The sequence below is a fragment of the Zophobas morio genome, unplaced genomic scaffold (genome assembly GCF_036711695.1).
Source record: "Zophobas morio isolate AGI-343-1 ecotype UQ-CSIRO unplaced genomic scaffold, CSIRO_AGI_Zmor_V1 ptg000017l, whole genome shotgun sequence".
Lineage (NCBI taxonomy): Eukaryota > Metazoa > Arthropoda > Insecta > Coleoptera > Tenebrionidae > Zophobas > Zophobas morio.
In genome coordinates this window covers 11,150,809-11,167,530 of record NW_026972122.1, presented here as the reverse complement: position 1 = coordinate 11,167,530, position 16,722 = coordinate 11,150,809, and the positions used below count along the sequence as shown (strand labels likewise).

The window sequence follows — 16,722 nt, the reverse complement described above, 5'->3', positions numbered from 1 at the left end:
CAGTGTGTTGTGGACCGCGGTGCAGTGAGGAATTCGAACGCGTTGCAGTTGCTCTCGACCATGTGTTTATGTTTTTATTGACATCTTACGTAACAGTGACATCCTCGCATCCCTAATCACCGGAACGGCTCTGCGAGCCAGTGATTCCCCCCCGCAAGTGTTATTATTAATTTGTGCCTGCCCGTTTTTGCGTTGATTAAACAATTTTTTTTTGTGTTTGTCGTGCGTTCTTGTGATTTTGTTTTATCCGTATTTTAGTTTTGGATTTTACCCCGTCGCATGGACTCCTCCTCCTAAGGTACGTTATTGAATTTCCATTCGGATATCTGCGATGTTTTCCACTTTCCCAGCTGCGCTGCCGCCGAAATGAAAGTGAAATGAACAGATGTTTGGGGATGTAAATTTTGTTTGTTTGCCGGCGCAGCGTGAAGTTTAATTAATTACTTTTACGGGTTTAATCGCGATTTCATTGTGCAGTTTTGCGGAAAAAATTAACCTTTGAGTTGTAAATCGCTTTGATTGGGTGCGAGCATAGGACGAGTTTACCTGTGTCGTAAGAAAACCCACGTGAAGAACTCGACTCAAAGCCAGTTTTAAATTCTGGAATTTCTTAACATTTTCATTTGATTTGGTGTGTCAGAAGTTGGGGCGTCGGAGAGTCTTGTGAAGGAGCCGTAAAAATAAATATTTGTAACGCTGTGATGAAAATATTTTGATGATCTAACACGATATGCATGATTTAATATTATTAACGATGAAGACGTCATTTTCGATAAACAACTCATTTCATTGTTTATTTTGCATTATGATGTGCTTCAGATGAAAACTGTTTGTTTATGCAGACTTCTTTGATTGTTTTGTAGGTGCCAAAACTTCCACGTTTTGTTTATGGTTAAATCAAATATCAACCTCCGTGAGAAAAATGTGGTTCTATCTTTGTGGGATCCCCAATATTTATACACATAATTATTTTTGCGATAAAAAGAAGCGATAACGGTAGAATTTTGTTTGCAAATGTTGTTTTATCGCGACCTAAAATTACGCGCGGAAGTTTCGCTGCAATTTGCACAACAGTATAATTTTACAGTTGGTATGTTGCAGAAATTTTGAGCATTTCTGGTCTGTATATTTATATTTAAATTAGGTTTGGAGGGGCCCTCGATTTCGAATTTCTGGCCAATAATACGTAGGTGCATATGCTGATTATCATATGCAGTATGCTAATACGAATTTTGCTTACTCTGTTATTATGGTAAAGAAAGCAGGCTGTGTTTTTATAACGTAGCTAAATACCTTTCATAAAATTTTGCAGACACCTGCTAATTGCTTATGTGTGGATTTTGGGGCGAATAAACATTGATGTGGGTATTTGGTATTTTGCAAAAAGAATTGGCCAACAATAATTAATGAAATGTAGTTGCCACTGCTCAAAAAAAGATTTGAAAAGTTTATGATTATAAATAATTGTGAGTTGTCTGGTGATAGTTATTAATAATACGTTTAATTTTTGTTATGCTGGTTTACACCTACTTGTTTTGTATCATAGCTAATGGGTAAAATACGGTACTTAAGCTGATATGCTTGTGTTTCTAGAAAAACACTTTTTCCAATGTAGAGCAAGCCAGTGGAGGAATTTTCTCATAAGTTGTTAATGCTGTCGAAGGTTCAAAGAATAGGGGTAGTAAAAAATTGCGAGGTGATAATAAAATACGATGTCAGTTTTTTCTACAGGATCAGTGTAGGTAATCTTGGTAAATATATGATTTACGGTAATAGCTTTTGGATGGATGGATATTTGAGGGCAACTAAAAATGGTGAGCTCGGGTGGGTCTATATATTTACAGTGACAAAGACTTCAATAAGCAAAAAATATGTAGAAGCAACCGTAATCTAGATGTCTCATGATGACGTTTCATTCGTTACTTTTAAATTGTACCAAATTTTGTAGCTTCGATCTCTTGCTCTAATTTAAATATTTGGCATTCTTATCGAGGTACACAATGTGTATAAAAAATCTGTGAAGTGCGTGACTTTAAGAAAATCATTAAATTATTTATCTGTTCTGTGTTATTGAAAGTATTTATTTATATATTTATTTTTTTATCAAAGTTATCACTTTAGTTTTTCCGCTATAAAAATAAATCTTTGGTTTTTCCATCCTTGTAAATTTAAAGCAAGTAAATTTTAAGGCAAATTTTCGGAACAATAATCGTCAACGTAAATTTCCGGCCTTGATGTTTGCGCGTATGGTCTACTCCGCGGTGTCTGCACCCCGTTTATGTGTATGCTGTTACCATCAGTATCGAGATACATAACGTGTTTATAAATTTTTGTAGGTCGAGTGGGTTATAGAAAATGGTTTTGTTAAAATCTGAATTGCTGATTGTCTACTTCGTAGACACATTCATTAAAATGAAAAGTGTTTTTCAAAAAGAATAGCACCGGTTCTTACAACTAAAGTAATTTCGTTTAGGCTAAGAATTTTATGCAGCAGATATAACAATAATAATCTTAATTAGTAAATGTTACAGTTTATATTTCATGAGTAGCTAAAAAAACCTTCAACTGCCTTCACGAAAAGTATGTTAATAGCAAAATGGTAAAATAATTTTTTTTTAAATAAATTTCGTTTTTATATTTAAATTTAATGCGATATTTGTGAATTTTGGCGTTGTGTTTGTATTGTTGTTTTGTTTTGTGCATACGAGCATACGAACAGTGAACTTATTTATGCACCATAAATTTACATTTACGATCGGCTTTCCTTAAAGTAGGTTGTACAATTAAGTTGGTGATGTATTTTTAAAACGTATAACACAAGCACAAGATAAGGTATCATGTTTTAAAATATAGCTTGGAGTTACGTACAAATATTAAACAGGAGTTCTATTAATATTTGCAACCTTCAGCTATTTAGTTAAAAAATTAAAATTTTGCATTAAACTTAAAATACATGTTTTCAAAATTTAACTAAATTAAATATTTTTTTCAAAATCTTCTCATCTTCAATGACTTACAATATTAACATTTGAAAATGGCCTCCATTTTGCAGCAGACGATGTCTAATTCGTACGTTTTTATTTTAAAAAATATTTGGAATCACTTCTTGATTCAGGTTAACGTTCGTAATTTGCGTTATTAATCCATTCAACTTGTCCTTTCCACGCTTAAAAACTGAATTCTTCCGGTAGCTAAATATTGAGATAATTTAATGTTGCGTGTGTAGTATGGGCTGTAGTTCCATCCTGTTGAAAATAGCCACCAGTTAGTTTGTCATTGTGTAGTTGCAGTACAAATACGTCTATAATTATGTTCCCTCTAAGTTGATCTAAATCTAATTTAACTTCGATTTTGATTGAATCCATACATACAGTAATGGTAAATTGACTTGAATAGAGTTAAATTAATAACGATAAATAATTTTATGTAAATTTTGCAACACAAGAAAAATTGTAAAACTAAACTGGCGATTTTGTTTTATTTTAACCAGTTGAAATACTGCTGCTTTAATTACAGTTTGACCAGTGCTGTGTTTTATGTCTCGAGAAGAGAAAATGTTATGTATAATCCAGTAACGTTTTAAGACCAGTAGCTAATTGGAATTAAAAAGTGTTACTAACTAGATTTAAAAGTTTGAAGGTATAATACGCGCTTTATGAACAGACCGTCAAATGAGCTGCACGTAGAGCAGCGTTTACCCGAGGAAGCAAGGGAGACATGACGATAAGAATTTTTCAATTCATTGCATTCCGTTTATTTTAAATCACACTGTATTTGTCGTTGTTCCTGCAACAATATGAGACAGTCTTCAACATTTGATGTTCCAAATATTCTCAGAATTACACCATTTTAAAATTTTTTCTTTTTAAAAATGATTTGATTTAACTTCTGTTCCTAGTATAGTTACTGTATTGTTATGATTTTGAATGTTTGATCTTTCACATACACTTTATACCTTAGTCTGACCTTTTAATATAACGGCAAATTACTGAAGCCTCTATCACCTTTTTATTATTTACTTTAAAAAGGTAAAACTCCGAGGCCTTGTATCTTGGGAATGGACAGAAACATTGAAGTTCTGTAAACGCCACAGTTCGTAGTTTTAAGGGGGAAGCTTAATTTAGTAAAATGCAAATATGACGCACATATATAGAGTCCACGTCACGATCCTGGCTTCTTCTCGAAAATGTTTTCCTTTTAATTTTGAAGAACGTTAATGGTGAACTAGAGGGACTGTTTTATTGCCAACTTGCAGTCCAGATGTAACGCCCCTTAGATTTCTTTTTGTGATGATACATAAATGATTTAGTATATTTGCGACCTCTGCGTGATTTAGAAAGTTAAATGTTTATCCCTTTTTGAGTAATTTAACTAATTAAGAAGTTTCGTGTCCAGCGTGACGGACAGCAGTTCGAATAGATGCTTAAATGACCTCTTTTTGAAACAAATCTTACTAATTGTTAGTAAAATAAAGTCGTAACTAGTGCTTTGTTTCAACTTTAATTTTTTTCATATTCATAACTTTTTTTGTCATCTACTGAAACTGAAATAAACACCCAAGTGTTTTATATCACAGTAATGATGTGTCAAAATCAGTTAAAAAAATATAGGTCATATTTGCAATATACCAAATTAAGCTTCTCTCTTCAAACTAACCAAAATTTGGCTAATCATCTCACCAATAATTTGATGACGTTCCCTCAAATTTTTCTTTAGAAAACGCCATTTAAATTTTATAAAATGACACACTCTTATACTTGTGATTTATGAATCCGCCTTGATTAATGGGTCGCAATTTTTTTATTGAACAAATCAAGAACGATTGACTCTATTTTCTCGAAAATTTGAAAGTTTGCAACTTGACTCCCAAAGAAATTGTCTTTGTTCTGTTGTTCTGGCTAAATAAATTTAGACCAATTTTTTTTGGCAAACCCCAACAGAAATTGAATGAATCCTAGAAAATTTCAGTATACTTAATTAAAATTCGAAATATACTCGTATTTTAGTATCTTCAGTGTGCACAAAGTAATTGGAAGGGATTCCTTTCAATAAATGGACAATTCTCAGATTAGTTGTGTTCAAACTCGGAGCGCAATTACTTAGTGAGTAGTTTCAAGAACCCATGTTCAAAATTGCGTTCAAGATATTTCCAACTCCGATTAGTTCCTAGATGATTCTTAACAATTCCACCAACTTTCAGTGAGTAACTCTTGTGAATTCCACATAATTTCACTTGTTTGCAGTGAGTTTTGTTAACACGAAAACAGTTTTCGAAATTGTAAACAGTGTAATTAGTATAGAACTAATTTGCGTAGAAATCCTCAGATTTTAATGATATAATAGAATTAATTTTTTCCAATGTCAAAAGAATTCATGTGCGTTATATTAACACTTGTAAAAATATTCCAGTTGTTGTAGTGTGTGTAAAATACTCGGAAGAATTAAAAAACAACTAAATAAAAGTAAATCCGGTAACGGTGTTTACAAGAGAAAGGTTTTTTCAACCATAAAATAAATTATTACTGATCATTGTTGTATTGTATTCGATGAGACTGCAAACCTGTATTACTATTTTTCAACGTTGTAAATAAAATCTCGTTTATCTTGGGTGCTTTCGTTGCAGTGGGTCCACCCTCACTTTTCACGTCAGTAACGAATGGGAACAAGTGCTACAAGTAGATAGGAAGCAGTGTCCTATCACATAAATATTGTATAGTGCCGTTAAACCGATTAGTGTAAATTAAAATGAGTGGGTGTTTACAAAGACAGTTGCTTTTGATGTGCTGGTTAATTAAAAATTGTGATAAAGATCCCACGTATTGCAGTTAACTAAATCAGTTCTATTACTTAAATTATTATTGTCGGTGACAGTATGATTAACCACGTGTTTTTCAATACATCTTTATAATTTACTTTCAAATTGTTTTTCTATAACTTTCGCAGCGGTCACGATATTTTTGCTGCAACGGGTTTCTCCTCCACTTGAAAATCCTATTTCGTCTAATTACCGTACATAATTAGCCGAGATCTGTCCCTCTTCCACTTTTTGCGCATCGTTTTTCGTCACATCAATTACCACAATGCCTTTCTCTGGTTTGTTTCCTTTCATGGTGACAACTTTTTCCATACACCCTCCAAGCAACCCTTTTTACGTCGTTTATCATTTGCGGTTTTCTTGTACCCATTTTACCAACCATTTCCTTCATTGTCGAGTAACAGTATTTTAACTGTTGTGTTGTTTGCCCTAAGCGCCCCCGTTCCATCTTTTAAATTGTATGACTCGTTTGTTCGAGCACGTCAAGATTTTTGTCGTTTTGTGGATCGTGTACTCGAGATTTCAAGATTTAGAGTAAAGCTGTATTGAACTGTGTAAACAATGCTTCTGTCTTCGACTTACGGCTCATTATTCTTGTTGTTGCGATGAATGGTGGCTCTCACCCTTATTTTTTCATCCATATGGTCTTAATGTCTTCCGTTAGCTAGAGGTCATCGGCCTGTGTGTCGCGTAGTATACATTAGTAACAATTTGTGTTACAGTATGTCTCATCATCTCATAATAGACTTCGCGTGCGACCTTGATTGATCCTTTAGATACAAATCTAAGTCTCTAAATGCCTCTTTTCCCCTTCACTGCTCTTGAGTAATTGATGCCAGAGATAGAGTCAATTCGATGTGTACTTACAAGTCTTGACGTCTTAGCCTTTGGTGTGTTGCTGATTAAAGCGACGGGAGGTGGTATAGGTTCGTGTAATCTAATTTATTGTCGTAGTTTTAGTTTTAAGTGTCCATGTGTTACGTTTAATTAATCGTTCCAGATGAAGGAAAAAACTAGCGCCGCTGCCAAAAAACGTGGTTCAACTTGAAGATACAAATCTTTATATATGTGATGTGTTTATGTTAGTGTCAAATTCGTTAGGAGTAGTATGCTATTAGAACATCTGTTCTGAATAATAACATACACCTTCGCCTGAGAGGAAGTGGTCATTAACGTGTTGTGCAATACTATTTAAATTACCTTTTGATTACGGAAGGTTGAAAAATGATCATTATTTTCAAATTACCACTTTCTTTATTTTGATTTAGATCATATAAGGAAGGAGAGAAACTTAATTACTTTATGTGAAAAAAATATTATTTTGAAATGTAACCTACAGAATTTCATGTACAACATGTTTCGTTTAAGACATGTTGTACGACAGTGGAACATTGTATAAACAAGCACTTCTGTCGGTTTTATTTTATTAATAATAATCGAGACACTGTTCAAGGGAGCATTAAATATTACCTACCAAACTGAATTGAAGTTTAATGACACCCAAAACAGGCACGTAAAGATTTCACTCTTTATAGTATACTGTCATTAACCCCCGATGCAAAAAGAAGGGTGTTATAACTTTGAAGCCTTTGTCGCTTTGTGTGTCAGTCTGTGGCACCAAAGCTCTCAAACGAATGAATCGATTTCAATGTGTCTTTTTTTTGTTTGAAAGCTGGTTAATCGCTTCAGCTATTTCAAGATCATCAGCTCATAACACAATTGTATAGGAATCAGCTCGGTTCGACTGGAGGTGGGGATAGCGCGTCGACCGTCGCAGCGAATCTTAACAATTGAAGTGATTTAAGTTAACTTCTTTATTAATTTTTGATATTAAGTTTAAAGTCACAAGTTTCATAAATGTAGTTTTCGAAATTTAAATAACCAAGAAATATACTTTTTTGTGTCTAATACTATATTATATGAAATATGTATAGGGTGTTTTTCATTAAATTTTATTGTGTTGCTTGAGAGTAAAAAAGGCAATTTTTGTAAAAGTAAAATATTCTTTGTTAGTTACTGGTTTGTTAAAAAAAAATTCTTTCGTAAATTTATTAACAAAATGAAAATTATTTCGTTTGGTGTAGAGCAGATCTAATTATTTACTGGAACTTCTCGATTTGTGTGCATCTGGATGCTGAATAATGGAGCCGTGAAACCACTGCAATTTATATAATACGCAAGGATAATGAAGAAATAAAACGGATGTTACACAATGGATCCAGGTAAACGTGCAGGAACCAACGTTCATCTTTCATATATTCAAAGTCCGTACTTTGAACACGTCTGTACGTACGTATGCAAAATTGTAATATAATCAAACTGGTGTCATTTAGACAATTAAGGAATAAATATGTTGTCACAGAGTAAATGCCACTCGACCAGAACGTATTAGATAATCTAGTGTTAGTGGATCTGCAGTTTCCAGACTGCCGGAATATTGTAAATTATTAATAGCACAATTGTAAATACAAACAATTTAACACAAAAATTATGAACAGTTTATTAGATAGACATGCCACGAGGTGCAATAGTTGAAGAATACTCGAACTTCATTAATTAGTTATTATCATTTTTATCAAAATTTGTTTATTTTTATTAATTAGATTATTATTAGTTACTTATTTTGTATGAGAAGAAGTGAAACAATATAGACTCTCAAAAATAGAAACTTGCGTAGTGAATACGAAATTCGTCTTTATGTATATGTTGCATAGTACATTTTTTCAAAATTTTTGTGACGTAAAATTGAATTTCACTATTTGTCATGAGTAATAATGAATGCTCCGAGATTGATTAACATGGTGAAAGTGAAAGCAATCAAATGTTTTTTGGTATTTTGTTCCCGTAAACTAAAATAGGTTTTCGTACAGATTAAATATTTTACTGGCATGAAACTCAACTTTTACTTTGGGACCTTATTTGTGTGTGATTTCTACTCTTGATGAATGTGATCTTAAACTAACACTTAAAGTAAAATGGTGACAAAATTTCTTTAATGTTTTAGGAATTTTCTCGACCACGAATGTCCGTTTTACCTTATTTGGCGTTTAAATAATTTTAACGGTCAACGACGTTCCCTGTTCTTCTATACATTTAGATCGTTTAGCTTCGCTCATAACCTCGATGTACACCCACAACTCCATTTATTGGAATAATCTACATCAACATATCCTAAGTACATTGAATTAAACAAATTGGTGACATTTGTACTGACTTTATTAGTAAATACAATTCATCAAGAGTATTGTTTAGAAGTGTGCTGGACTCGTTTAGGTTGAATTAGATTGTTTAAACCTTCTTCTTCTTTAGGTTCATAAAACGTAACTACGTAAGCCTGACTCAGAGTGACTCAAAAACAACCATTTATATTTTGGGACCTCCAAATATTTGCTTAATATTTTTGCCAGTGTGGGTGTAATCGAGTTCCATTTTCTATCACCGGTGGAAAAATCGTATTGACATTTCCAGGCCAAATATAAACAAATCAACAGAGTGTGTTTTCGTAACATAATGCGTTCGAATCAAACACAGTGGCGCAGTATGGGTGATTCAAGTATGATACATTAATCAATTCAGAAAAGCAACCTCTGCAAGAATACTTTAATTTCCTAAGCGTAAGCTAAGTAGTCGAGTCCGTCGGGCTTTCATGTTTTTTCGGTGTTTCATGTCCCCTAGAATTTTTAATTTACAATAGTAGATTTGTTTTTAATTTTGTAAAATAAAATAGTTCTGAAGTTGTAGTGTATGCATCCGTGTTGAGTTTTCACCCTAGAGATCCAGATTTTTGGAAAAAGAGTCAAAATTTTTGTAACATTTAGCAATTTAATTTTGAAACTGCAAAACCGAATGCTCTGAAATCTTGCAGACGTTTTAAGATTATCATAATCATTTAAAATATAAATTTGCAATGGAAAAACTCACTTGAAACAATTTTTGAAAGAAGTGTATCTACATGTGAAATGTGCAGTCCACGAAATCGTTAAAATAGTAGACTGGAACAATCAAACTGGGACATCGACGTACACCTTTTCATACTTTTTACCTAAAGAACATTTATAGCGGTATTTTCAGTGAGTCATTGATGAAATTTAAATTTAGAACTTGCCGTTTGTTTACTTCTCTTATTAATAGTTGTCTGGACAATTTATTGGCTATTGTTGAATGTTTTTGTTAAAATTACTTATTTGGGACCCATTTTATGTATATAAAACTTCCATTTCATAAACAAATAATTGCATCTCTTGTGTTTAATTTTGCGGTTACGAATATATTAATAAACCTCGCTTTTGCCTCGGTCGATACTAATACTTGCCAGGTGTATAGGTATCCATCAAACTTCGCATCTATTTTGTACATGTCATTCGTCCCAGGTAATATAAAAAGTGGTAACAGAATAGATAACGAGATAACGGGCACCGTCATGACAGATCATCCAGCATTAACTTCTTCATTTAGACAGCATTCTCTTTCGGTCTCGTTAGCAACTGTTTAACGCCTTTCTTGTTTGCTTTGCGTCCACCTTCTTGATCAATAATTGCGTAATGATCATGTTCAGTCATTTGTGTTCGCTTCGTGCTATAAAGGCCGGATTACTTACGGCTTTGTCATAAAAGGGCACTTGGTAAGTCATCTCCGCCACATAAACCCTTTCAGCTGCAAATTTTTGGCAAACCCATGTATCGGATTAAATCGATACCCTGCAGAATCGAACCTGTTGAATCCATAAGAATACTTAACACCCGCACAATTAAAATGGAAATTTCATTTCACGTTTAAAGAGAGAAACCGAAACAGATGTTTACGTCATCTGGAAATGGATATCGTTATTCATGTTTGAATGGAATTGTCGCTTTTCCTTTTGGGCCCGTTCTTTTAGTTTGTTTAAAAGTTAAGGGCCAGACTCGGACATGCTCTTAAAGGGAATTTATTTGACGTTCACGCCGATATATTTGCATGTTTGTTTGGTTTTAGGGCAGCCTCCATGAGAAAAACGATCTCTTGACCCCTTGTGCGTTCGTTCAGCCGAAATTGTTTGCCATTTTTAGTTTTTCCCTAGTTTCCCTCGGCCTTGTTTGTATTGTTCCGTTTAATGGTTAGTAAACGGAATCTTGTCAGAGAATTATTGGCGTTTTTATCAAATTTTATTATTTGTTTGTGATGATATTGTTCGGGGTTATCGCCGAATTGAAGATCTGGCTTTGTGCGATTGCTTTTACGGCTTTGTGAACTTCAGCCTGGGTTAAACACCTTTTAATTCACGGCTTTATGGTGTGGTAAAGTACTGTACGTCTTTTGCGCTCCACTGGATTGTTTATTTGGTGTTTATTTTTACACGAAGATGTTTTCAGAGATTTCTTCTTACGTAGATAACTACTAACTATTGTAATTAAAAGTGAAACAATCGTACGTTGACGATCCGCGCCGTGAAAATGTCGTCGGAACTTTTAACAAAACGTTCTATTCGCTAACTTCGCATGGCTTCTGGACTTTGCAACTTTCTAGAAGCGAAGTTTGCCAAAGAGACTTCTTAAATATTAGATGAAGCTCTGATGAACAAGTTGACGGTCATTAAAAATAATCGTGATGGCGGTGTTAAATTATAAAAATCAACAATCCCAGCTGCTCCACCTACTTCTAAGGTGTTCATTAGAGGTCATTATGATGTTTTCACGTAAATGCCTCGTTTGCCTTCCAGGCAAGATTACGTTTAGTCGAGACAGAGTTTGCAGTTTTTGCATTGGCATGTCTTTAGATGTTTAGAAGTGGATTAGACTCATTTATTAAATTTGGCGACAGGGGGGTTATTAGAGTCAGGCACATTTTTTGACGGGTAAACATTAACAGATCTACCATTAGATATGTCAGTCTTGAAAAGTAAATTCTAGCTAATTCGTAGACCGAAGGTTTGCAACGCCACGAATGGAATACTCGTATAATAGAATAAAGTTTTATTAGTCCCAATAATTAAAGACGAAACTTAACATAACAGTAGTTATTGAGTTTCTTAATTGGCGCATTGCTACCACTTAGGAACGTGAACTTGACACAGTGCAATATGTATAGTAATCGAGTCCATCGGACGAATGGCGACGTTTCATGACGCCTACAGTGCGAAAAAAGTAGTTTCCCGTTTCCGTCTGTCTGTTTGTCTGTCTGTCTGGTGTCAAATTTTGTATGTAGGTATATTAGAAATATAATGAAGATGGTTAAATGCTAGATTACAAAAATTTTGCTAATCATCCCTACCACCAATTTCATGACGTCATTCCAAAGTATTCTATGTCTGTTTGATTTAACTCTTACACAACAGTATACTCCTATACGTGTGGTGTACGAACCCGCTTTGAATTTTTTCCTGCCTGTCCAAATTTTTGCAAAAACATAATGCACGGTATAATAAACATTAGCAGTAAGGCATCCCGGTCGTGGCCAAGGAATGCAGGCGTTCGATTCTAAACCCCTTCTTTCTTTTTTTTCCTATCTTTTTCTCTCGCATTGTGTATTATCTATGTTTATGACCTTATAATAAACTTTTTGTTGAGAAAATTACCCCATTTTCTTGAAAAGGTGAGAATATACCCGTCTTTATTTAATCAAAAAATTGGTCCAAAGTTGTTTTGACATTTTCGAGTTGAGTTTTTACTTTACAAAATTTTGTGATGAGCTCATCACCATTTTTGCAAGGACATGTATATGAACTTGAATTGGTGCAATGTAGTACTTGCTAAGATAAGACTAATTGTGGCAAACGACATACCTTCTAAGAAAATAGAGGGCGGGTGGGCGGGGTTAGTACTTGTTAAGGTAAGATTGATTTTGGTAAATGATTGAACTATATTAAGTGTAATCACTGGAATGAAGAGAGGGTGGGTGGGCAGGGATACTGCTTGCTGATAAAACCAGAAAAAAGCTAAATGTAGCCTCGGCCACCTCCTTTCTTTATTTCACTGACTTATTTTATTTAGTGTAAAATGGAAATTGAAAAATATCAGTATTGTATTCCCAAAATTTTCTCGGAAAATGGACTGAGCCGCGCCTGATCTAATCAATAAAAAAAATGACTCATGCATTACTTTTTTTAAGCCACCCGTTTACGCAAATCTAAAAAATATGGATACAATGATAAATCACAAGTAAAAATTCATCATATTTTGTACATTTTGGGTAGAATTCATTCAGCAAAATTTTGAGATGACGTCATCAATTTTTTGGGGGGAATAAACAGGTATATTTTGATTAACAATTTACCGTGCTTACAATAACTTCAAAACATCTGCAAGATTTCAAAGTATTTAGTTTTGCAATTCGTGATTTATTCAATAAAATAAATTGACTGATTCATGCTTTTTGTGAGTCAACCTGTATAAGCAAATCCAAAAAAATGAATGGAATAATAATCCACAAGTATAAACTCATCATGTTTTGGACATTTTAGATAGGATTAAAATAGGATAGGAAGAGATAGCAAAATTTTGACTGAGGTCATCAGTTTTTTAGAGGCGATTAGTAAATATATTTTGATTAAAAATTTATTATGCTTATAACTTTAAAACATCTGCAAGATTTCAAAGCATTCGGTTTTGCAGATTCAAAATTAAATTATATAATGTTGAAGTAGCGGAACAACATAAGTCTCGGCCAGAAATTCTTGGACGTCTATGCATTATTGTCACTTTGACGTTTGAAGTTTAAGCGATTTATCACGACGAAATTCCGGTGTGACGAACAGTGACGCTCCGGAATCTCGCCGATAACGTGTAGTGGCTGCGTACCTGGGTGCCAAGCTTTGGGCCGACTAGTGTCGCTGCTCGCTGATATAACAAAAAGTCTGGTCGACCTAAGCATATGCGGCGACCTTCACGCCGCCGGGGAGGGGGAGCGCCGGGGTTGCTCTAAAGCCGGAGACACGGATATCAGGTGGTGAGCGCCCGCGAAAATAAGAAAATAAAATAAAACGGCAAGAAACATTTTACGCAATAAATTGGGTTTATTCCCTGCCGCCAGCTACACGGCTAAAATAATAAAATTTACGGATAATCTTAATTTAAAATATTCACAAATTAAATAAACAAAACAATTAAACGTCCGGCATGGTCGTTCCTCCTGGGCGGCGACTTCCTTCAGGACGGGCACTTCCTGGACTTGGGGGCGGCGACCTTGAAATCTGGAAAACCCGCGAAGACGGAACGACGACCCCGGACTGGAGCGCGGTGGCGGTACACGACAGTGTCGACTTGTGACGGCGACGACAAAACAAAAACGGTGACGGTGGTACGGTTTCTCGCTCGGGGGTGGCGATTCAAAAACCAGTACACAAGCGGCCAGACGACTCAAAGGTACTTACGGAGGTCATTTTGATTTTACATATTTTTCTGGAACTCATCATAAATATTAAGAATTTCCCAGATAAAACTCCGCGGCCGTATATTTTGTGAACGGACAGAAGTATTGACATTTTGTAAACGCCATTGTTTTTAGCTTGACAGAGGAAACACAATTGCATGATTTAGAAAATTTAAATAAATAATTAGGGATGTCTGTGCCTCGTTATCTCATGATACTCTATTAATCGCGACAAGTTGTGAATTAATAGGAAGTTTTGTGTTTAATATAGATCAATAGATAAATAATTTATTTCATATAATGTATACAGAGTATATGTACACAAGTCAACTCTTATGTGTATATCTACAGCGAAAACAAAAACATACAATGTTTCATATTACAGTATGGAAACAGACATACAAAATAAATATTTTTCGCATGTAAAAAAAAATCTCTAGATTCATTCGAGAAGAATTAGTAACTATCGAAGGTAATACTGGGTGACTTTTAATAATTGAAAGCAGTTTGTGAGTTGGCAATTCTGGATTAGTAGCAGCAATGTTAGCATGTCAGTTCACAGTTGTCAATTTTGGCATGGGCGGGCCTAAAAATCAAAGGGCAGCTACCGAAATAGCGCCCAAAATGTCAATATTCACTTTACTTAATACTTTTATGCTACGCAGTTTATTTAAGTCTTGATTACGTGATTTAGCTGTGAAATGTAAAGTTTGAGATTCCTCATCATTCATACACAAAAAATTGTCTTCAAACAATTTTCATAGACGGAAACTTGCACCAGTTTTCCATTTTCTCGAAAATTGTTCCCGCGATGTCAAATCAGTGTGAATTGCTCTTAAAAATGCAAACTAAATTGCCGCTAACAAGGGAATTAAAGTGGCCGTGATACACAGAGTCAATATTTACAAACGCGATACAGCATTCGATATTTTCAAATATTAGTTTTCTCTCCTTTCTATGTGTACCTTTAGCTGCCATAAAATAATTCACACTTTTCAAGGATGTTGCATATTTCAGCAGTTTCCACTTTTCCGTTATGGGGTTTAATTAGGATCTGTTATCCTCTGCAATCAAAATAATTACGCGTACCATATGGTCGCGTCGTGATAATTTTTCCCGTCCCTTTGGTCTTCCTTTTGTGGGCGAGTCACGAAGACGCGTGGGTGTTTCAGATGTGAGACCCCAGACGAAGCGTTTCCATGAAAAAATGCAACCACCATACGCCGCTGCCTCGGGCTGTTCACTTGGCATACCTTGAATAAAACGTTCTTGTTGTTTTGATAAAACGGGATTTAATTATACCGTTTCTTTGGACGGTTATGGTTCCATGGAGACACTTTTTAGATTTTTTTACTTTACTTACGGATCATTGCGACTTAAATAGCGTAACCGCTTTAGAGATGATTTGAAGCAAAATGGCCAAGTAAATTGGAACAGAGGCTATTTTTAATTCAGGGAAATCCAATTAGAGTAACAGGATCGGTCACTTGTCAGGCTGTCAGTCGCCGCTAAATGATGTTATTTGGTATGTTAATATTTTTGCTTTGGACTTTTTGTTCCCGCGAGACCAGAAACATATTTAAATTCAAAGGACTTTTTTTAAAGAGAGATAGAAATAAGTATAAAACAATTTTACCTTATCTTTATTTATGTCGGTTTATTTTGCGAATAGTGTCATCAGTCAAGTGGTAAAAAATGTCGTGTTATGAGAAACAACAGTCCGCGTTATCTAAGAATACCTGCTAAATGCGTTCAGAACGTTTCCTGCTGTTTTAAAAACAATTTTTCCCGTAAATTTAGACAATTTTTGCACATATTTGATGCTAAAGCTGTATATTTTTGCATGCTGATGTTGGTTTTGGATGTTCTGAATACTGTAATATCACATCCGAAGCGAAAGGGAAATCAATACTTCCCGGAATGCTGACAATATTAAAATGAATATCAGGAAAAATTCTTTTATCAAAGAATGAAAGTGTTGCACGTTAACTTTTTTTAATTTGTTTTTCACAGACAGGAAAATGTGAAGAATTTCACAGATCCGGTTTTCCAATTTATTTTATCAGCAGCTTTACTATTCAGAAAGGTTGTGCGACGCGACACCTCTGCAATTATAAAGTTGCTCTTCTCATCTAGCTTTCTCACGAATTAACAAAGACATAAACGATTATTATTACTGGGAATAATTAACTACATTCCTTGCAGGTTTTATTATTGTTTTTTTAAGTCTGGGGCTTTTACAATGTATCTCTTCATGTTTATCTTTAGTTATGAGTATGTCATAACTAAACAGGAAAGAGCATTGACATTCTCGTCTTCATTTTTATTTACAAAACTCTGTTCAATATTTGCCAAAGGACGTCGTAAGGAAATGTGCCCTTTCGTTCTTGTAGTGAACAAACTGACCTTTCGTGATGACCTGACGATATTTCAGGTTTCATGTTACTTCCAGGTCAAACAAACGAAGCGGAAGTAGACAAACAGTCATTTTCAAATTGGCCATAAAAATTTAATTCCCGTCAAGACATTTAACATCTGATTACCGACGACATTTCGGTTTTACA

General features: G+C 34.5%; 1 protein-coding gene across 5 annotated transcripts in view; it reads left to right on the top strand.

The window, feature by feature from the left end:
• Positions 1-16,722, top strand: part of LOC135130013 (uncharacterized) — a 420,354-nt gene continuing 403,632 nt past the window's right edge. For all 5 annotated transcript variants that reach the window (XM_064057308.1, XM_064057306.1, XM_064057302.1 and 2 more), the window contains exon 1: positions 1-298. The gene's annotated coding sequence lies outside the window, so the exon portion shown is untranslated. The remainder of the gene's footprint in view (positions 299-16,722) is intronic.